This window comes from Macrotis lagotis, chromosome 7, assembly GCF_037893015.1.
Source record: "Macrotis lagotis isolate mMagLag1 chromosome 7, bilby.v1.9.chrom.fasta, whole genome shotgun sequence".
Lineage (NCBI taxonomy): Eukaryota > Metazoa > Chordata > Mammalia > Peramelemorphia > Peramelidae > Macrotis > Macrotis lagotis.
This window is the reverse complement of record NC_133664.1, coordinates 26,794,706-26,817,913: the sequence shown is the minus strand read 5'-3', so window position 1 is coordinate 26,817,913 and position 23,208 is coordinate 26,794,706. Positions and strand designations below refer to the sequence as shown.

Here is a 23,208-nt window from a genome sequence, read left to right as displayed (position 1 = left end):
AATCTTAAGTGTTATAGGAATGACAATACATATATATAATTCTTTACAGTAGTTCATATTGGTTACAAGAACTTAGCATTCATTACTCAATAATTTTCTTTTTAAACTGTTTAAACTTCAACAGGCCTTGGAGTTGGGACAATTGGATCTCAGAGTCGGGGAATATATCTTTGCAACTTTCAATGAACCCTGTAGATTTGATTAGCAGTAAAGCATTTCTTTCATCTAGCTATTTATTTTTAACTTAATATATCTATATCTACATCTATATCTATATCTATCTATACATATATACATATACAGACATGCACACTGTACATGAATAGAGTCTATTCTTCTTGGATAAAATTTAAAAACTAACAGTTATTCTTTGAAGCTTTACAGCTTGCAAATACTGTCTGCACTGTAACAAGTTTGAAGTGTACTAGCATCCAGGTGGTTGATCTCAAGCCATTTCATTTAAATTGCAAATTGCAGTTTGGGATTTCTATTAAAATCCTCATTCGATATAGTGAGTCTCCCAATTTGTTATTTGGATCTTTTTTTTGAATCTTTTTTCCCCAATTTTTCAAATCTATTCCTGTTTTTGATACAAGGAAGGCTACATGTCCTTAAAAAGTTCCAGCAAGCCCGAGGATCAAATAATTGTTTAAAAATAGGAAAAGTTTTTTTTTTAACTGATAGAAAGTTCTCCTGAGAAAACTGGCAGCATTCTGACTGAAGAGCTGCTTGGTGAGACTGGCACAACCATGCCATGAAGGGCAGCCACATATCCTGGGCATCAAGACCCTGGGCAGGCATCCTCGATTCATTGCAGCATTTGGCTTCTTCTCTTCAATACCCTTTAGGCAGAGCTTATCCGTTTGGCCATCACAAGGTAATGACTCAAGTCCTGGCAGGTTAACTTCATTGGGAAAAAACAAACCCCAGTCCACTCAAAGCACAGGTTTTTCATCTTTTACTTGGATAGTTCTTTGTTACCCATGGATACAAATGATACCTAAAATGAAGAGTCTCTCTAAGTGAGAAATGACTGAGTTCACATTTTCCTATGGATATTAGGAGAGGCAGCCCTACCTCTCAGCTCAGTCTTGGACTGGAAATCAGAAGATGGACAGGTCAGTGCCATGAAAAGGCATTGCCAGGAGGTCAGGAGAAATATTTAACCTCCCTGAGCCTCCATCACCTTATTAGAGATATTACTATTTGTATTGTCCCAGGAAAGTTCTTTTCGACCTCTGAAGTTCAGTGTTAAAGGGGAACTCTTATTAGGAGAACATTAGAAAACAGGGTCCAGAAAATGGCAATGGAAATTTCTGAGAAAGACCTATCATTTCCTGAATGCAAAAGCTAAAAGGGTCTTTCAGAAAAGAAGCTATTGTTTCTGTTGCTTGCTTAAATTGAAAGTAATGAAGCAGGATGAAGTGACTTGTAGATAGTTGCCATTTGATCTTAAAGTATGGATTTTTACTTGCTGGGCAAGTCATTTTGGCAAATGAAAGTATGCATTGTATCACATGCCTACTGGGCAAAAGCTGCCTAGTGTCTTGCTGAGACTCAATAAATACTTTTCCTATCATAAAATAATCCTGGTGCATATTTTAAATTTCACATGTGTCTTTGATTTTACAGTGATTATCTTCTCTAATTGTACATAAATTTGCCTGATTCCCATGCAAATGAAAACAGAGAAAACAGAGAAAAATAATTTTCTCAAAGATCTTATTGATTGATAATTAAATATTGATGTACCGGAGTTCAGCATCAATGCATATCCCAAGTGGTTTGGGGTTGAAAATTTGGAGATGGTGGCAGAGTAAGATTTACAGAGAACCCTGACTTTCAGAGGAAGAAGATCTAGGTTCAAGTCCTGGCCCTGATGTATCCTAGCTGATTCACTGGAATTACCTCTTGCCACCTATTCATCTCTAAAATGGGGAATATACACTCTTTTCAGGATTGGATGAAAACATCATTGTAAACTTTAATATACCCTAAAATTTGAGCTATAATTTTGGGAAGAGGCCCTAAAGGAAAAATAGTGAAACCAATTAATTTTGTTTGGAGTACCTCTTGGCTACTTGATTCACTCACTGTGTGGGTCTAGCCTCCCCCAACACCTACATTATATTCTAGATCCTTCCTGATACTCATTTCTCTTTCCAATGGAAACACATCTCTTTGGAGTCTATTCCCTTTGACCCTACTAAGTTTGATCTGGTAACTGGATAATACTTAGGTATTAAGGGATGATATATGTTTAATGGTTTACCATCTCCCAAATAAAAATAAGGACTCCAGTGCCTTTCAAAAGCAAATTTAGATATTTCCCAGTACCTGATGGCCTTTGAGGTCCTTCATATTATATGCCATAAGAATGAACTATCTCTTCACCCTACAGGTAACAAAAACAAACTGAAAATCTCCATCTCCCCCAACAAGTGGACATCTGGCCTTTGCTCAGTAACTTTCAGTTAAAAGGAAACTGAGGTAGCTTTCTGCAAGCTGGGGCTATTCTCACTGTCAAAACAAGCTCTTCTGCCTTTTCTGTGACTTCCACACCTGCTTCTCTAAGTTCTGCTGGCTTTAAGGAAGACATCTCAAATCCATTGGCTGTTGACAGGTCTTCATTAAGTAAATTCTTCCCTCCCCATGGACGCAGCTCAAACACCACCTTCCACTATGAAAAAGGTTTCATGTCTGATTCCCCCAGTCACTAGTGCTTCTCTTCCCCAAAGACCTTGGATAGGGAACTGACTTTATTTGATCCATATTTAACCAAATAAACTCCAATGTATCTTTCTTATCTGCCCTCCCCCACCTTAGAATATAAGCACCTTGGCAGTAGAGATTATTTCATTTCTTGCATTTGAATTGTGCTCAGAATTGTGGATGATACAACTCCTAAATTAAGTGGCTGACTAGCAGGTCCCACACATCATCTCTTCTCTAAACTTTCTCTAGATCCAGTTCTCATGAAACACAGCCTTTTGTCCCTTCATCACAGAAGTCAACCATGTAAATCTAGTATATACCATATAGATGTGTGTACAATATTTATATTCCTATATATAATCGTGCATGTAAATATGCCCATATATTTAATTGATATTTATTCTGTACATATACATGCACACATCTATATATATCTTTCTTCTTCAATCTCTGTTTCTCTCTCCTTGTTGATTCTAACATTAGCTTTCTGAGGACAGGGGCTATTATATTTTTCTGTCTTTGCATTCATAACCCCAGGATAGTCCTTGGCTATAGCAGGCACTTAATAAATTGTTGATTGACTGCCTACTTTGCTTATTCCCTCCCATGCTGCACTCTGGACTCTCTGCTCATATTGGTTCACCTGCTCCAAGTCTCAATGTAATTTTTAAAACTGGAGGGAAACTTGGAAAGAATGTAGGTCTCTTGCATTCCCCCAGGGCAAAAGGAGAGGTTGAGACCTGTACTCATTGTGGATCTTCTTCAGGTACGCAGCAGGAAGATGGGTCCCCTAAGCCTTGGTTCAAGGTACCTTTCTTTATACCTCTCACTCTTATTCCAAAGTAATTTTTTTTCACTCTGGAACATCCTCCCCCTGAAGCAGGCAAAGTACATTCTGTCTAGTTATTTAAGGAAAATCTCAATGGGCCTATGAGTTTTTTCCTTATGTGAATATTTCCTTCACTCTCATAAATTTCAAACTGCTTATGATTAGGTAATTGAGCCATAGTGAGTGGCCTGAAGCCTTAAGAAATTAGACGACCTGCCCAAGGTCACATAATTAATGAGCATCAGAAACAGGATCTCCACCCGGGTCTTCCTGGCTCTAGGCTCAGCAGAACAGTAGCCTCTAAGCCAGGCTGCATATTAAAAGCAGTATAAAAAAATTCCTCTTCGCTGTCTCTTCCCTCTCCCAAGTCTTCCCAATTTGGTAAGAGAATGCAAAACTTTCCCCAGTCCCTCTGCATCAAAACAAGAAAACTATTGATTTCCAATAAGTTTGGGTTTACAGTTATTTTCAAGCACAATAATAAAAATAGTCTTTTATAAAAACAAATTCATGTCTCAGCCTCATCCTCTTGGTCTATTCAGTTGATGCTCAGTTGACTTGATCTGCAAACTTCCAGAAGGCGTGGAACTTCTCAAATTTCTTTTCTAGGGGATTTCTTTAGGAGCTCTCATAAAAAAATTTACATTAATTCCCCAATCTGATATTATAAATGAATGCCATAGTTTAGGATTGTTCAGATGTAGAATTGGAAAGGACTTTGAAAGTCAAAACTGCAGTCCTCTCTGGGGTGTAAAGAGAGCAGACCCAGAGAAGGATGGAACTTTCAGCAAGTGTTCCTACCCCAGCTATGCTCTTCATTCACTTCAGTCCCTTTGATAAAAGATCAGGGGTCTGGCTGAGTGGATAGAAATATTTCTCTAAGGCTGAAGGTAAGGAGAAATACATTTCTGAATGATATATAAGATTTTAAAGATGATCTCCCTATCTTCAAGGTGCTTCCAGAATTTATAGAGAAAACATCAGAATGACAGCTGATCTTATTTTGAAGGTTTTGGTTGCTGACTTTTTTCCCTGTTTATGGATAATTAGCTATTTCTAATTGGAACCTGCTCTATTTCCTAGCAATTAATGGCCACCTGGAAAGAGCTGATGGCTTTAGGCAGAGTCAGGGGTTATTGTTCTCAGTGATTAGTTCCCAAGAAATACCTTGCCCAGGAGCTGCAGCTAACAGAAAAAAACTGGAGAGGAAAATGTAAAAGCACAGGGGCTTGGGAGCAAATAAAAACAAGTATGTGTCCAGCCCGTTATTTGAATCTCACATTCCATTTAGCTAAGAATTTTGACAGGTCATATCCATCATCTTTATATGAGATCTTATCATCTCTTTATCATAGTGAGGAAAATGTTCTCTTCTTATCTCAACCAAGGCACAGACTCAGGGACAGCTGCAGGCTCCTGCAGGCTTCCAAGTCATGACATGTGTCTGGCATGGATCTTTCTGGTGGTACATCATTGTATGAATGCTGTTTCCCCCCATTAGACTGTGGGCTCCAAGGAAAGGAAGGGAAAAGCATCTACTGAATCCCTAATACCTGTGCCAAGCCCTTTCAACAACCCTGCAAGGTAGGTCTGTTAGGATGTCCATTTGACAATCAAGGAAAATGAGCAGGGAAACTGTTAAAATGACTAATAGTGAGTGTCTGAGGTTGGATTTGATTTCATGTCTTCCTGAATCCAGATCCGGTTCTTTATTGTTTTGAATCCCAGGGCTCCTTGATAGTTGAGATTTTCTTCTTTTTCTACTCCAGAAATTAGAAAAATGCATAGTGAGTCCTTTAGGCTGACTTTTCTAGTAATGCATATATTAGATCAGTGTTACAGATTAAAACTAGATAGAATTGGATTCTGAAACTATTCTTCTAGAGGAAAAAATATCACGTAAGATGACCTGTAATTTTGTCATTGTTTGTCCTTCATTTGCCAAGAGGACCTTGACATTGTGGTAGTGATGAAGCCATGATGTACAAGTGGATATAAGTGAGGGCTTGGTGGCTGTGTTAAGCCACCATTCTCACTTTCTCCTCCAGAACCATCTACACATGGTCAGATATGGATCAGGACTACTGGAGATGGAAACAGACATAGAGGGAGACCTTGGCCTTTTTAAGCTGTGAATCATGGAACTGAAAAGAGAAAGCCTTAATTTCTCCACATTTGCAAAAAAATATAAATTTCATCTTTTGAACAAGTTACAAAGCTCCTCTAAGAAATCTCCATAGAGTTATATTATTGTAGGACTTAAGATTTGGCAAGAACCTTAGAGAGGTCTAGTTCTCATTCTCTGTATAAACAAAGGGAAGAAAGGTCTGATGAGGATGCAGCTTTGACTAAGGCCTGGCAGAGTTGGGACTAACAACAATGTCTTTTAGTTTGATAGATTCAACAGGTTTCAACCTTGCTAAAAAAAGTGACTACATGCATCCTACAAATGAACTTTATTAACAGCTCCCTGTAAGCCAACCTTCAACTTTGCTCTTTTTTTTTCTGAATTTTGAGAAAAAGAAGAGGCCCCAGATAAAAGTTTGCTATCTTCCTACTGTAAGTTCAGGCCAAGAAGTATTTCAAATAAAGGGCACAAAGGTTGGTATCAGAAAGGGAAGACTGCATGTATCAAGCCTCAGAGGAACAATTTAGTAATGCATTTCAGGACTGTACTGAGTAGAAAGCAAAAGTCAATTATTCAACCAACACTCCAGGGAATGTGGGTGGGTAGGTGGTGTTGGTAATTTCTTATAACAATATATCTTTGGAGAACAAGAATTACTCATTCCTTCTCTGAACAATCATAACAAATCCACATTTATAGAAATAGTATTTTGGAAATAAATCATCAAACCAAGATAGTAGTTGAGTAATCATAGATATGTGAGATTCATGAGGGGGAAACTCTGCAGAAAAGAAATAAGAGCAGTCAAGAATTTAACCATCTCTTCAAAGACTAAAAATATCATCTAAAGGGCTTCTTTCTTTCATTCTTTTTTTGGGGGGGTTGACCTGGAAGGGTGGGCAGCATGGCCAAAGGAGCAGGTTTATATCCTTCCTAAGAACAAGATTGAAATCATAACAAGCTATGCATGTAAGAATATCACTAAACCTTGATGAGGAGTGGATTCAGTGCGAAAGTTGAGACAAGCTGGTATAGCCATCAGGTCAAGCACTGTGCTAAGTGATTGGGATTCCAAGACAGTCTGTGTTCTCAAGGAACCCAAGGAACCCTCTTTCACAAGGGAGATGACATGCCCACAATGAGGAATGAAATAAACTGAGATCCTTGAGTTAGATGAACTTTAGACTCTAGCACACTCTGAAGGTAAGAAACTAACCTATCAGTGCCAATTTAAAATTGATAAAATGAGGAGAATCTTTGTAGCTCACAAAGAATATTTCTAATTGAACACAGCCCATAACTCAACAGTTAAGATTTTTAATTATATTCATAGAATAGTTGTCTATCATAGCAATCCTTCCCACCCCCAATCAGCATATCTTAATTCTCTTCAAACTGGTTCCTTTTTTATCTTGTGTGTCATTTCTAAATGAGGAATAAAGTATGCTATTTTTTTATTAAATCATGAATTTACAATCCTTCAAGAGGAATGAGAGGGGAAAAAATTGCTAATAAAATGCCTGGCTTGGAAATACCTTTTATTCAATTCCATTTATTATTTTTTTAATGGAAGAAGAGTAATTAGGCAAAATTGCAATCGAGTGAGCACCATTTTTCTGTTTCAATAGTGAATACAGCAGCTGCAACGACACAAAGAGCTGCCAGAAATCTCTTTTATCCAAGGTTTTATCAAGTTTAGGCCAATGTATTTTTAAAAATGATTTTCAATGAAAACTGAAAAAAGAAAACTGGAATTGAAGATATAAATCAGATTCATCGTTCAACTATTCCATTTCCTATTTCTTGTTTTTGAAGAAAATGCTAGATCTCACCTGATAGAAGTAAAATTGTAATAGCCCCTGTCTTTGAGGACTTCTTCAATCACAGTCTCGATACGAAGGACATTCAGTTCAGTAACCATCACTCACTGAATGAAAAGTCAACACCAAAAATCATATAATTGTTCAAAGGCAACACACAAATCTGACCTGCATCTGTTCATAGGTTATTCCCTCCTCCAGATCAAAGCTGTTAGGAAGTCCTGAAATAGTTAAACCATATCAGATAACATTAGAAATCTGGCTAAGCTTGAGTTCTTAATAATTTCTTAATGATAAAATGAATACTTTTATTTTTTCCTATTAGATCCATCATAATTCTAAGATGAAAAGTTGAAGAAGGAATTTGTATTGCAAGAAAAGAATCCTTACCCACTGCTAAGTAAGTAAACTAGAATCTAGTTCCCAAAACCAGACTATCATGGACTGCCTTGCTTAGTTACAGAAAACCCAAATAACCAATAAGGTACCCACATGAGGCATATACTTGGAAGGAAAAAAATTAGGAGGAAATCAAGGGGGTGCAATGAAAGGCAGCTGAGCCTTTGGTGTGATTGCCCAATGGAGAGCCAAAGTCAGTTAGCATGACTGTTGGAAGGTGCTTCCCATTTATAAAGACAAAAACTAAGTCTTATTCTTGGTTGTTTCAGTCATGGCATAATGGGTCTTGACCTCCTGCTGGAAGGGGAGCCTAGAAAGCTCTTGGAAAATAGAGGTATAGTTTTCTTTATCTCCTCTGAGCATTTCTGATCTGAAAACCTTTTATTTGCCTTAAGAGCCAACATGGATGGGCTTCTGAGAGGAAAGCTGTTGTGTTCTTGCATCATCTTGACCTGAGGGCCTGTGGACTTCCTCATGCTTCTCGTTTTTAGAATCTTGGCCAGACTAGTTAACTTGGACCAAGGCTTTAAGAGTACTGGGAAATACTTCAGTAGCTATTGAAAAACCCAAAAGAGAAAAAAAAATCAGATGCTTGAGGAACAGGAGCAATTTATTTGATGTCTCTCTAGAGCACAACAAAAGTTCCTGCACTTTCCAAATCCAACAAGATGGCCCTGGTTCCAGAGCAAGCCCATCTGGCCAGCCCAAAAAGCACTGCCATTGAAAGATTTCCAATGATTTCCAATGATAGGAGGATACTGAGATATATACATGCATACATATATATGTATATGTATATGTATATGTATATGTATATGTATATGTATATGTATATGTATATGTATATGTATATGTATATGTATGCCGAATTCTTCTCCAATGATTTGGGCCTGCCAGCCCCATCCTTCCCTCCTTGTCTTCCATTCCCTCCATCTCTTGGTTATTTTCAGCACAGAATGAGCAATGAGCAAGGAAAAGAGGAGAAACAAATCAAAGCAACTCAACTTGCTATTATGTTTGTAGCACCAAGAAATGACCCAGGAACTCAGGATGCTAATTGCTCACACATGGAACTGGAAAGAACCTGAGGGGCCATCTGCACCAAGTCTATCATTTTGCAAGGGAAATAATGGGAGCTAAATGGCTTTGCCTGGGGTCCCTTAGGTAATAAGCATTAAAGGTAGGGCAAGAAGATTAAACTCATGGGTTAAAAGAATAGTGGGTCATTTTCTGCAGGTTTCAACTAGAAGTGATTACCCCACTCCACTCTCTTTCTGCCCTATTCTCCTTGTTGCCATGGATAGTGAAGAATTGGTTTTCTTTTCTTCTAAGTTAAATTCTCTTTACTGAAAACTGCCAACTGAAATAACATATTTCCTAGCAGAAAAGTAGATTTCAAACTTTGCACTTAGCACAAATCATTACCTGAGCTGTCATTTGGGGATAGGGTATTTCCACCTGATGAGTGCAGTAATAAATGACAATCTGCTGTAAAAAAAGTTGGGTTCAATTGACTCTGGAGATCCGTGGGACAGCTGAAAAAACAAAATAAAAGAATTTTTTTAGTCAAAGAATTTTTTCCAAGCCAGAGACTCGTAGGATTTTTCATTTCTTTGCATTTATGTATAAAAGAGCTGTAACTCTGGTTTTCAACATCTTGGGAATAGATAAGAAAACATCTCCCTCCTTCCAAAGGTGCTTATCAGAAACTGGAGGCTGCTAAATCATAGTCAAAGCAAGCTAGATGAGTCACAAGTCATGGGGGAAAAAGTCCTAAAAACATTATATTTTATGAATGCAAAATTTTTAAGTGGATAGAAATATAATGGTCTGGAGATGCAATGCCAAAGTATTAGTTTTATCAGATGCCAGAGAAATAAATGTCAATTATTCAACAAAACTATTTACCCAGCCCACATTTCCTTCCAGTCATTTTCTCTGAAGACAGATCAGGGAAATGGGCTTTCTATGTTTTGTTTGCAAGCTAATGGGGTTAAGTGTATTTCCCAAGGTCACATTGCTAAGCATATATTAAGTGTCTAAGGTGGACTTGAACTCAGGTTCCCCTGACTCCAGGGTCAATGCTCTCTCCACTGTACCACCTGGCTGCCCCACGAAATGACATTTCTTAACAAAAAGTCTTCAATTGCTATTAACCATTTTTATCTGGAAGCACTGGCCTCCTCTTACTTTGAATTTGGGCCTAAGGAGGCAAACTGATTCCCTTATGAAAGTGGCAGTGACTACATCCTCTTCTCCATTGGTAAATCTTCTTGGCTCTCTTTTTCACAATTTCTCACCTCTCTTTTCACTGTTGGTGCCAACCAGCTGTGGGACTGGAGTCATTTCAGTTTTCAAGTTAATCCATTTTTAACAGCACAAAGCAGCTGTGAGTTGGACCATTCTGACACTGCACCATGAGTCAAGCCTGGCCTTTCTCTTCTGAAAGCATGACTTCAGTTCATCACTTCCAGGCTCATTACTTCCTTCATATATCCTGGGCACTGGCCATCCCTATAACTTCTGCCTCTGCCAGAATTCAAATGGCCCCAAAATGTACTCTGGTCAGAAAGGAGTATTTCTTTTTTTTTTCTTTAAACTTGGATATTCCCTTTCCTATGCATCAAGAATGTTGTAAACCTCTAAACCCTATATAAAGTCTTATATAAAATTTATTAGCTTTCCTCCTTTCTTCTCCATATCCTTCTGTCTTTTTCTCTTCCTCCTCCTCCTTCTTCTTCTTCCCATTGAGATGTGTGCTCATTGGCAATAGGGACTTTCTCACATTTTTGCTTCCAGCCCAGAACACGCACGTACATATGATAAAGTTTTAATGCTTTTTTCACTCATTCATTCATTTGCCTTCAGGGGCATTTAAGGACACGTGAAATTAGTGACAACTACAACATAATGGGATGGTATCCAAATAAAATAGTAAAATAGGAGGAAATGACAGGCAGCTTTTAAATATTAAATACTCTATGGGACATCATTAAGATACTCATTTAATAAAAATATATATTAAGCATCTCTACAGTCTAAACCTGCAAATACAGAAATATAGTTATAAACAAGCCCCATCTAATTCACTACTTCCTGCTACCCCTGCTTGCTTTCTGTCTGTGTCAATCACAGCCCCCCCCACACACACACTAAATTCTTCATCTTGGAGTTACCTTTGATTCATGATTGTTTCATCTATCCATATCACCCAAGATGACATCAAGACTCATATTTCCATCCCTTCAAATGCCTCAGACATTATGTTTCTGGCCTCCCTAAGACCATCCTGGGCCATCCAATCCATCTTATGTCCTCCTGATGGACTAATCTATCTTAAATACTATGTGGATCTGAAGAGCCAGAGCATATCCAGGGACATCCAGGACAGGCAATGTCCTTGAGTCCGTGCACAGAAAGCCTTGCCTGAAGGATCTAGTGAGGCTTAGTCTGGAATAGAGAAGACTTGGGGCTTGAGGGAGAAAGTGTGCAGGCATGGACACTAGTGAGTATTCAAAAAGCAGGCTTATCAACAAATATTTATTAAGCACTTATGATGTACCAGATGTTATGTTAAGAGATGGATATATAAAGTAAAACAAAAAATGGTCTCTACCCTCAAGGAGTTCACTTTCTATTGGGGCGCTACAGACATATAAGGCCAATCTATCCATCTAGCTCTAAATCTCTCTTTAGTAAATGGGAGTTAATTTTAGAGAAAAAGCATAAGCAGATAGGGGAATGGGAAAGGTCCCAGAAGAAGGTAAAAATCTGGACTGAGATTTGCAGGAAACCAGAGAAACTGAAAGGTGGAATTGGACTCCAAAGAAATTATTTCAGACTGTACAGGAGACTAGGCTGCCATGGTACCTCCTCTTTTGGATTTAATATCTCCTTCTCCAGATCATTTGTCAAGAAGAAACTAAGGAAAACAGCATTAAGGGACTTAGCCAGGATCACATAGTGAGTGTCTGAAGCTAGATTTGAACCCAGGAAGATAAATCTTCATGACGTCAGACCCAGAACTCTAACCACTGCACCACTTAGCTGCCCCATACTTACTTTACCAAAGTACTGTATTTGGATATTAAATGATCCTGTATTAAGGAGAATTGTGGGTTAATGATAGTGGCCTTCATTAAAGACCTACTCTGATTCTAGGTCCTAGAAAGCAAGATTTTAAGAAGCTGGAATGACCCTGTGAATAACCCTGTGATAGATGTGCAAGAATCCAACTAACCACTATAACCAAGAACTTGGCCTAAGTATAATAGACTTTTTTTTTTCAGATAACAGCGCTTCTCAAAAACTGACTGTTAAGTCAAAAAGGTGTTGTTATCTGTGTCAGATGAAGAAATGACCACACCAATGAAATCCTGACTCCTTGAAGTATTGAGGGATAATTTAAATTATAATATTGTAGGAAAGGAAGTATATTTTATAGGTAAGCAAAAATATCAAAAGGCAACTGGAAATAATGACAACTTTACTCAAACCAGAATTCATGTTACCGTATCTTGGTGACCTTATCACAAAAGAAAGCCGTATCTTGGAGCAGAAACTCATATTGAAATTAGGAAGAATCTAATTTCCTATGTGAGTTTCTGATGGAACTTGAACAACACTTAAATGAAAACAGGTGGCAGAAATGTAAGGATTTTTGATAGGTATTTCTGCTTTCTCTGTCCCTCTACATTAATCCTCTCTTCTCGTTTTTGCTGAATGTTTTTCTCTTTTTTCCCCTCTATTCCTGTTAATTGAATTGCACCACTTTGAGAACATAATACATTTTATTTTAATAGAAAACTCTGTTTATGGGATGCACCTGCTATTTCTCTTGTTTTCCAACAGCTTTTTAAATATTCATTGTCTATAACCATGGAGACCAAAATTTGTATATTTGAGTTAAAAAATCAACTTAGGAGAGTCATGGCTGGATAATAGTGGTTCATATAAAAAACATCTACTTGTTTACACTGGAGTTTAATTTTTGGAATGTAAGTGACTTAACATAGGGCAGCACTGAGGCATGGTAGCCAAGAGAACAACTCTACTAATCTGGGAGTCTCACTATTCAGAAGCAGGGAAGTGACAAGATACTTCCATTGGAATCTGACCTGGTCAGTCCACTTGGTGCCTCTGTTAGGGAGATATGAGACAAGTTTAGGAATGTGTAGAAGAGAGGAAATAGGACATTGAAGGAGCCTCAAGACAATATTAATGGAGGATCAAATGATAGAGCTAGAGATATTTCAGCTGGAGAACACTTGGTGTGTAAAGATACGATAGTTATCTTTGATTTTTTATCTGAATGACTCTCAGGTATGAAGGAGATTAGACTTGTGTCCATATTCAATGGGATGGAAAAAAGGTGAATTTAAATTCACTACAAAACTTCCCCATCTAAATATGGAATGGGCCACCTCAAGGATTAATGAATTTCCCATCAAAGAAGATCTTGGAGCAAGGGTTAGATGGCTATTTTTCAGGTATCTCAAAGAAGGGATTTCTACTTGGGAACAGATTGGAGTTGATGGTCACTGAAATCCCTCTCAACCCTGAGATCTGTGATTCATCTGAGTTTCTAGAAGGATTAGAACCACAGGAAAAAGTTACAGTCTCAGATGAAGAAGATTTTACTTCAGTGAAAAGGAGGCAGCAAGAACCCCTTGATCTCACTAGTCAAAAGGAAAATTCTGTTTTTAGAAGTTTCAATGTCTGATCATCAAGGATTGACCCAATAGCCTTATGCCTCTAGGGGTGACAAATACTGTCATTACAGAAATTGATTTCAGTTACACTAAGAAGGCAGATGAAATAATAGGGTATAGGGAAATTTGTGAATAATAGTGTGGAATTTCTGAAGGGTCCAGTGAAATGGGCTAAAGGACCCAAATTGGACTGGGACTGCAAGGTGGAGGGATAATAAGAGGGCAAAAAGCAGATGGGTGTGATGCTTGGGACCAGGGGTCAAGAACAACAGGACTTAGCTTTGCCATGCTCCCTAAACAGATAAGACTATTGGAGGTAGATGGAGCTCTTGTTCCCTACAATTTAATATCAGTTAAATTCATAGAGGGTTGTGGCATACATTAAGTTTCTTCTACACATTAGGTCACTGGTTTTCCTTCTTCCTCCTTTAATTGAAGAGTAGAATATCTCTTGTATTGGGTATTCCATTAATTCTTGAGGTTACTCTATGACCACACCAAGCCATCCCATTTGTATGTCCTACATAGCATGCTGTACAATGTGTGTGTGGGGGTGTTCTGGGGTAAGTAGGCCCTTTCCTCAAAGAGTTTTCCAAAGAATACCCAATAGAATTCTTGAAAGGCAGCTCTTAATATAGATGAGGCCACCTCTAAATGGGACTCCCTCATGTTACTCCACTTTTCTTTATAGTCTCCTGTTTAATGAAATTTTATGGATCAATGGAATAAATAGGGATCTCTAATGGAGGGGGACACAGATAAACTGGTGAAAAGAAAGGTTCCCAAAGGAGACCTGAGTGATTTTCTTGGTCGCTAGCAGATCAGGTGAAGAGAGAAAGATAATATTTAATTAATAGCCTATGAAAAACAAATCCAACCATCCTGAAAGGAAAGTGGATGAATATTTTCAAGTGAGGCAAAGTTCTGGTATTCCAGAGCATTGCTGTCCCAATCTGACTATCAGAAAGATTGGAGCAACATTCCCTTTCATCATACAAAAACAGGATTTGTATACTGTTAGCCAGATATTTTACTGTATATCATTTTAATAATGATGAGATTTTAGCAAAATATATTCTTTCCTCAGGAGATTTGGGCTTCTGACAGTTTAAAATATATTTGGTGTGTATTTCTACTGCATAATATAAATAGTGCCAAGTAAATAGCTGCAAACTCCTTCCCTTCAGTTTTGATCTCCTGTGGCTGGGTTTCTATACTCTGCTTCCCAATCCAGACCATGAAAGAGGCAGGAGCTCTCTGATCTCTGCTGAGGTGGTTTGATGTTTTGTTTATCTGCAGCTGTCTACATTCTTACACCCTTCCCCTTTCATAGGACTGCCAGTGAAGGGAGACAAAGACAAAAACATTCCATTTCCATTCCTTTTTTAATCAAAGAGTCTATCCTATTTCCCTTATAAAGAACAGCAGCCCACTTACACACTGAGTTTGTGAAGGGGAACAAGAAACAAGGCAAGGAAAAGCTAACTGATCCAGTTGGGAGGGTGCACCAAAAGCTTAGAGGAACGATATTGGTCTTGACCACCTTGAACCATACTTTATTCAGCTATCTAATGGGGAGCTGTAACTTGTAACATCCACCTCACAGGGATGGTGTGAGGCTCAAGTGAGATAATATGTGAAAAGTGTTTCATAAACAATATTATTGCTAATATTATTGCCAGTAATCATGAAAGGAACAAGCTGGGGGTGGGGGCATAGACAAGATGGAAAGAGCACTGGACTCCTCAGAGTGAGGAAGACATGGCAGATGTCTCAGATAGTTCCTAGTTTTGTGCCCAGTGCAAAGCAGGCAGCCTATCTTCACTTCAGTGTTTTCATCTGTAAAATGGGGATAATATTTAATACTAACTCACAGAGTTGTGGAGAGGATCAGCCTCTGAAGGATGCTTTGCAAACCTTAATGCTGTAAATAAATTGTTCCTAGATTATTACTACTGTTTCTATTAGTGTATTCATTATTATTATTCTTTCTCTGAATGGACTCACTGCACTGCATGGGACTTGGATCTGAGAATGGGGAGCCTGGTGTTGCTTCCCCAAAATGATATCCTAGAAAAGGAGGGGCAAATCCCTGTCACTAGTAGGTCCTGACCTCTGCTTTGCTTTTCTGGGTCCTTCCAAAGCTCCTCTGTGCTTCAGTTTCTCTATCTACAACACAAAGACATGGCCTCCTCACACAGATGCTACAAATCATCCAATCTCAGAACAGGAGAGGACCTCATCTGATAAATGAGAACACTGGGCTACCAAGCTGGAAAATGACTTGTTCTCTGTCAGAAAGCTGCCAGCACTGGTCCTCTGAATCATAAACTAGTGAAGTACCTGAATCTTAGAACTAAAGAAGTAAGGTTGTTTTGATATTATACTCACATAAAATTGCAATTTAACTCTTCAGATTTACTTTATCACCATAATCTGAAAGGAATATGAAAATACTTTCTCAGAAAGATGGAAGAAATCAAGGAAAGAATTAAAACTATTGCTTTTATTCATTCCAACAGGAATGTAGAAAAATGGTCCCCAAAAACTCTATAAAGAGAGTCAATGAGGGTATTGTGGGAAAGGGAACAGGTGGCCCCTGATACACTGGAATCAATACCAAGATGAATTACTATTTTCATATATATATATATATATATATATATATATATATATATATATATATATATATATATAATATAATATTGTTTTTTTTTTTTAATTTTCAGATTTCAAGTTACAAGGATTGCCCTTCTGGCTGAAGAGGGATTTCTTGCATTTCTCAATAACCCTTCTTTCCAAATTGTGGTGAAGTCCCACAGGGAACTACATAAAATGAGAAAATAAAGATCATGACCTAATTGAGACCACAGCAGAACAATCCTGTAGGTCCTTTGGATGGAACGACTATGTAATGATATTTAACAGCATTGGCACTGAAATTTGAACTTATTTCTCAGAAGATGACTATTTATATAATTTTTCATGCTGCAGTCCTCAAATAGGACACATAAACAAATGCACATATATATATGTATATAGGCATTCATATATCTATATACTTTCTATATCTATTCTATATATTATTGTCTATATATGCATATATAGGAAAACACATATACATATCATATATATTATGTAATATATGCATTCTTGTATATAATGTGTGTATGTATATAAACACATATTTAGAAATAAAGTTTATCTCAAAGACTGATTTGATTTGCCTCTAACTTTTCATTTTTCTTAACTCTATGATTCCATTTGCCATAGTCAAACATATTATCCCTTGATAGTCCTCAAATATAACATTCTTTCTCTTATCTCCATGTGTTTGAACTAACCTAGCACCATTCTTAGAATGATCTTCATTCACCTTTGTCTCTCAGAATTCCTAATTTCTTTCAAAGCTCTTATCAAATGTCACTCCTTCCATGAAACCTTTACTCATCCTAGTGTCTTCCTGCCAAAAAATTACTTGTATTTATTCTCTTGCAGTTGAAAGTCAGATCCAGGAAGGTTGACATTTTTTTCATTTTAGTCTTTGTGTCCCCAAAACTAAGGACAGGACTTAATAAATGCTTATTCATCAATTTCCATATATATCCAAATGGATCTTGACTAAGTCCACTCCAAACTAATTTATATACAAAGCCCCATTGTCAATGGCACAAAGTGGTATTATGAGTTTCCTGGGAGATAGAATGATAAGGGTCAAGAAGTATTAAAACCATAAAACAGGATGCAGAATATGGATCTTAAGCAATTAAGTGTGGTTGTCTCTGAGCTCCCTTCCAGTATAGTTCCATGATCTTTATCAGTATAAAAATTATGCTTCAGTGTGAGAAAACTAGGTCAGAATGACACAGGAAACGAGGAGTAAAACCAGAATTTTTAACCAATGCCCTTGATTTGGTTGCAAGTACTACTGTAAGATGACAAAGGAGCTAGTGTAATAAAGGAGGAGGATCACCTCTCCATCAGAACAGGTGGAGTAGGGTACATAGTATAGTCATCATCGGATGGCCCTGATTTTCTCTAAAGCTGTCAGCTCCAGATCTCTATAGAAAAGATATTTAGGGTTGTAACCCCATCAAAGGAAAAACAAAGACTTAGATGCCACAATATAATGGGAAATAAATGAAAACATCAACATTACTAAAATAGGACCCCTCATATCAACTTTCCTGTACCAAAAAAACGAAAAATCCCATACCCTGGACATCACACCACTTCCCCTATTTCATCAATGCCAATAAATACATATATATATTGCTCCTAAAAAGAGATAAATATGCTTCCTCCTCTATGTTGTAATGACTAGTTCTTTGAACCTAGCTTCTGTCTCCATCACTGTACTGAAAACATCATTTTCCTCCTATTCATTCTTTAGGAAAATACTGTGTTGGGAGCCAAGATGGCAGCATGAAGCTGACATGCTTTTGGAGCTTTTCCCTACCAAAGATAAATGAAACCTCTACTCTGATATTTAAGCTACAGATCACACCAAGAAAAAGAGCAGAGGTACTGGAAGTTAGATAGCCTGCAGGGAGGATCCCAATGCCAAAGTCTGAACCCTAAGAACACCAGGATAAAAGACAGGACTGGATTGTGAACAATCCACTGCTAAGTCAGAATCTGTACATAAAAGAGGAAAAAAACATCTGCAAAGGCAATGTCTGGACTGCATAGGCAACATCTTGGCCAGGGACAAACCATGTATCAGACATTAGACCCAGAAAAAAAATTTTAAAAGCTTGGATCTATACTACTTATACCCCAGGGGCAGAGTTAAAACAACAAAGATTAGCAGAAAAACTAAAAGAGCTCTCAATATTGAAAACTACAGACAAAGATGCAAGCAACCCCAAGTGTGAAGAAGAAATCAGTGAAAAATCACTCACAGGGGAAATGTCGAAGCAGTCTATAAATTCGAGTTAAATACATAAGGTCATTGAAGAATTTTTAAAAAAGAGTTTAAAAACTAAATAAGAAAGAAAGTAGAAAAATGGGAAAAGGAAATGAGAATCACGCAGGAAAATTATGAAAATTGACGAGAGAATTCAAACCTTTAAAAAAAGAAACACAAAAGGTAATTGAAGAAAATAAAACCCTAAAAATTAGAATTGAACAAATAGAAACCAATGGATCTAAGAGATTATAAGATTCCAACAAACAAAATAAAAAGGCCGAAAAAATAGAAGAAAATGTAAAATAACTTTTAGGGAAAACAAATGACCTGGAAAATAGGTCCAGGAAAGACAATCTATAAATCATTGGACTTATAGAAAGCCTAGATCAAAAAACAACATGGAAAACATTATGTAGGAAATTATAAGGGAAAACTGTCAAAATATGCTAGAACAAGAACACAATATAGCCACACCCAGGATAAAAACAACAAGGACTGTAATAGCCATATTTCAGACCTCTCAAGGAGAGAGTATTGCAAGCAGCAAAAAAAAAAAAAAAGAATGCAAATACAAAGGAAACACAATCAGACTACCATAGGACCTAGTAGCCCCACAATGAAGGATCAGAAGACCTGGAATACAATGTATCAGAGAGCAAAAGACCTGGGATTATAACCCAGAATGTATTACCCTGCAAAATTCACCATATATTGTCAGGGCAAAGATGGATGTTCAATGAAATAGATAATTTCCAGAATTTCCTGACACAAAGACCAGAATTGAATGTAGAATTCAATGGTCAAATACAGGGCTCAAGAGTTGCATAAAAATGTAAATGAAAAGGGGAAGGAAAAGCAAAACAAATAAAAACAAATGTTGCTCAAGATCATCAAATTGTATATAACCTGAAAAAGGGAAGATATAACAATTTTAATTCATTAGAACTTTACTTCTCAGGATAATTAAAGAGTAGAATATAATTGAAGAGAATGAACCTAAAAGATATGGGTTGAGTCTTATTACACAATTGAAGAGGTCCAAGATGACACCGCTATGTTCCAGACCAAAAGCCCTGATGAAAAGCAGGGGTGTTAACTTTAAATTTCTCATTATCCTTTGATCCACTTTAATTCTGCTGTGCTGATCAAGCTTAGCACTTACTCTGATGAGGGTGTCATAAGCTGGGCAGTCCTGAGAAAGTGTCTCTGTAACTTAACATCATTTATAAAGTTCTTAGGTGAGACCTCTAAAGCCTCCCCCAAATTAGAGAAGTTTAAGATTCTGGCAGTTAATTAGCAAGAGGTTTAAATATCCTAGAAGGGGAGGGGAGAGTAAAGTGTAAGAGAAAAATAGGCCCTGCTTTCCTTAACAAGGGGTTAAGGACCCCGGGGTGGGGGGGGGGAAGGAGGGGTAAAGTGTGAGAGTAAATAGACCTGGAAAGGAGGGACACAAATACTTCAAGAAATGATTTGGTTTTGGATAATACCTTGGCTCAGGAGCAGGATTGAGTATCTTTGGAGGATACTTAGAAAGAGGGTAAGGTAAAAAGTGATTATAATTATAATTTGATGCAATTGAGACAATTCTGCTCAGCAAGCAATCAAGCAATCAATCTGTGATGATACTTTGACAACAATATGAACTTTCTTTTTTTGCAAGGCAAATGGGGTTAAGTGGCTTGCCTAAGGCCACACAGCTAGGTAATTATTAAGTGTCTGAGACTGGATTTGAACCCAGGTACTCCTGACTCCAGGGTTGGTGCTGGTGCTCTATCCACTGTGCCATCTAGTCTCCCCAACAATATGAACTTTTTAAGCAATCAAATACTCAGTGATTGATAATACCTGCTTAATAGCATTAGAGCAATAAATAATCCAGGTGCAATGACTGATAATTTGAGAGGGAAAGAAAGAGGAGGGTGAACTCTGAGTAAATCCTATTAAATAGATTTGGCCCAGAGAGGGAATAAGATACATTCCCACTAGGGTTTATAAATTTAGTCTAATCCACAGGGAAGAAAGGACCAATGAAAGGGAAGGCTAAGGTATAAGTGAAAATAAACTGAAAGTTAAATGTTGAAAGAAAAGTCAAAGAGGAAAGGGAGTAAAATTTTGAACAGGAGGAATAAAAGGAAAAGAAAGAGAAAAATATAAATGGAGAAAGCATGGAGGAAAATACTGAATTAGTAATATTAACTGTAAATGTGAATGGGATGAACTGTCCCATAAAACAGAAGTGGATGGTAGAATGGATAAAAAACCAGAATCCTACAATATGTTGCTTACAAGAAATACATCTGAAGTAGAGATATATAGATAGGGTAAAGGTAAAAGGTTAGAGCAAAATATATTATGCTCAAGTAAAAAAAAAAACAGGAGTCATGATCCTGATCTCAGAAAAAGTTAAAGCAAAAATTGATCTCATGAAAAAGGACAAGGAAGGAAACTATATTTCCTTAAAAGTCACCATTAGGAATGAAGCTATATCATTACTAATCATGTATGCACATAGTGGTATAGCATCCAGATTCCTAGAGGAAAAGCTGAATGAATTACAAAGAGACATAGACAATAAAACTTTAATAATGGGGGAACTTAAACTCTTTCTCTCAGAACTAGATAAATCTAAACACAAAATAAAGAAGAAGGAAGTTAAGAAGGTGAATGAAATCTTAGAAACCTTAACTATGATAGACTTCTGGAAAAAACTTAATGGGGATAGAAAATAATATATGTTATTCTTGGCAGTGAGTGCATAGCACCTATATCAAAACTGACCATGTACTAGAGCAAAAAAAACCCTTTTAATCAAATTCAGAAAGGCAGAAATAATAAAATACACACTTCTCAAGCCATGATGCAATTAAAAAATACATGTAATAAAGGGTCATGAAAAAAAAAGCCAAAAACTAATTGGAAATTAAGTAACTTCATTTTAACAATGGATGGATCAAGCAGCAAATAATAGAAATGATCAATAATTATATCCAAGAAAATGATACTAGTGAGACATATCAAAATTTATGGGATGCAGCCAACGCAGTTTTGAGGAGAAACTATATCTCTAAATGCTTATGTGTATAAAATAGAGAAAGAGGAGGTCAATGAATTGGGTATGCAACTAAAACATCTAGAAAAAGAATGAATTAAAGATAATCAATTAAATACCAAATTAGAAATTCTGAAAATCAAGGGAAAAATTAATAAAATTGAAAGCAAGAAAACTATTGATCTCATAAATAAAACTAAGTGTTGCTTTTATGAAAAATTAAATAAAATAAAGAAACCACTGGTTAATCAGATTTTAAAAAATAAAAAATAAAAGATATCCAAATTACCAGTGTCAAAAATGAAAAGGGTGAACTAACCACCAATGAGGAGGAAATTAAAGAGATAGTTGGAAGCTACTTTCCCAAACTATATGCCAATATAGGACAACTTGAATGAAATGAATGAATATTTACAAAATTACAAACTGCCCAGATTAACAGAAGAGGAAATAAATTACTTAAAGCCATTTAAGAAAAAAGAAATTGAAGAAACCATCAATAAACTCCCTAAGAAAATGTCTACAGGTCTAAATGGATTTACAACTGAATTCTACCAAACATTTAAGGAACAATTAATTCCTATTCTACACAAACCATTAAAAAAAAAAAAACAGGAGAAGAAGTTCTGCCAAACTCCTTTTATGACACCAGCATGCTACTGATACCTAAACCAGGAAGAACCAAAACAAAGAAAATTATAGAACAATCTCCCCAATGAATATTGTTGCAAAAAATCTTAAATAAAATTTTAGCAATCAGGGGCAGCTAGGTGGTGCAGTGGATAGAGCATGGGTCCTGGAGTCAGGAGTACCTGAGTTCAAATCCAGCCTCAGACATTTAATAATTACCTAGCTGTGTGGCCTTGGGCAAGGAACTTAACCCTATTGCCTTGCAAAAACCTAAAAAATTTTTAAAAAATTTTAGCTATGAGACTACAGCAACCTATTACTAGGATGATATACCATGATCAGGTAGGATTTCTACCAGGTAGGCAGGGATGATTCAATATTAGGAAAACACTCAACATAATTGAACATATCAATAGGAAAACCAACAGAAATTATTTAATTTTCTCAAATGCTGAAAAAGCCTTTGATAAATTGCAAGTTCTATTCTTATTAACAACACTAGAAAGTTTAGGAATAAATATACCTTTGTATAAAATAATAAATAATATATAATCTAAAACCATCAATAAATATTATGCATAATGGGGATAAACTTGGAGCTTTCCAATAAAATCAGGAGTGAAACAAGAATGTCCATTATCATCATTACTATTCAATACAGTATTAGAAATGCTTGCTTTAGCAATTAGAGAAGAAAAAGAAAGGGAAGGAATCCAAATTGGCAATGAGGAAGTAAAATTTTCCCTCTTTGCAGATGATATCATGACATACTTAGAGAACCCAAGAAAATTATCTAGAAAACTCCTTGAAACAATAAAGAAATTCAGAAAAGTATCAGGATCGAAAACACCCACATAAATCACCAGTATTACTGTATATGAACAATGAAGCCCAAGGACAAGAGAAAGAGAAATTCCATTTAAAGTAACTACTTGGTATTAAATACTGGGTAATCTACCTTCCAAGACAAACCCAGAAACTGTATGAACACAATTATAAAGTACTTCTCACCCAA

At 36.8% G+C, this 23,208-nt stretch overlaps 1 pseudogene; it reads right to left on the bottom strand.

Moving 5' to 3' along the window:
* Positions 1 to 951: 951 nt before the first annotated feature.
* Positions 952 to 23,208, bottom strand: part of LOC141494009 (serine/threonine-protein kinase Nek10-like) — a 244,377-nt pseudogene continuing 222,120 nt past the window's right edge.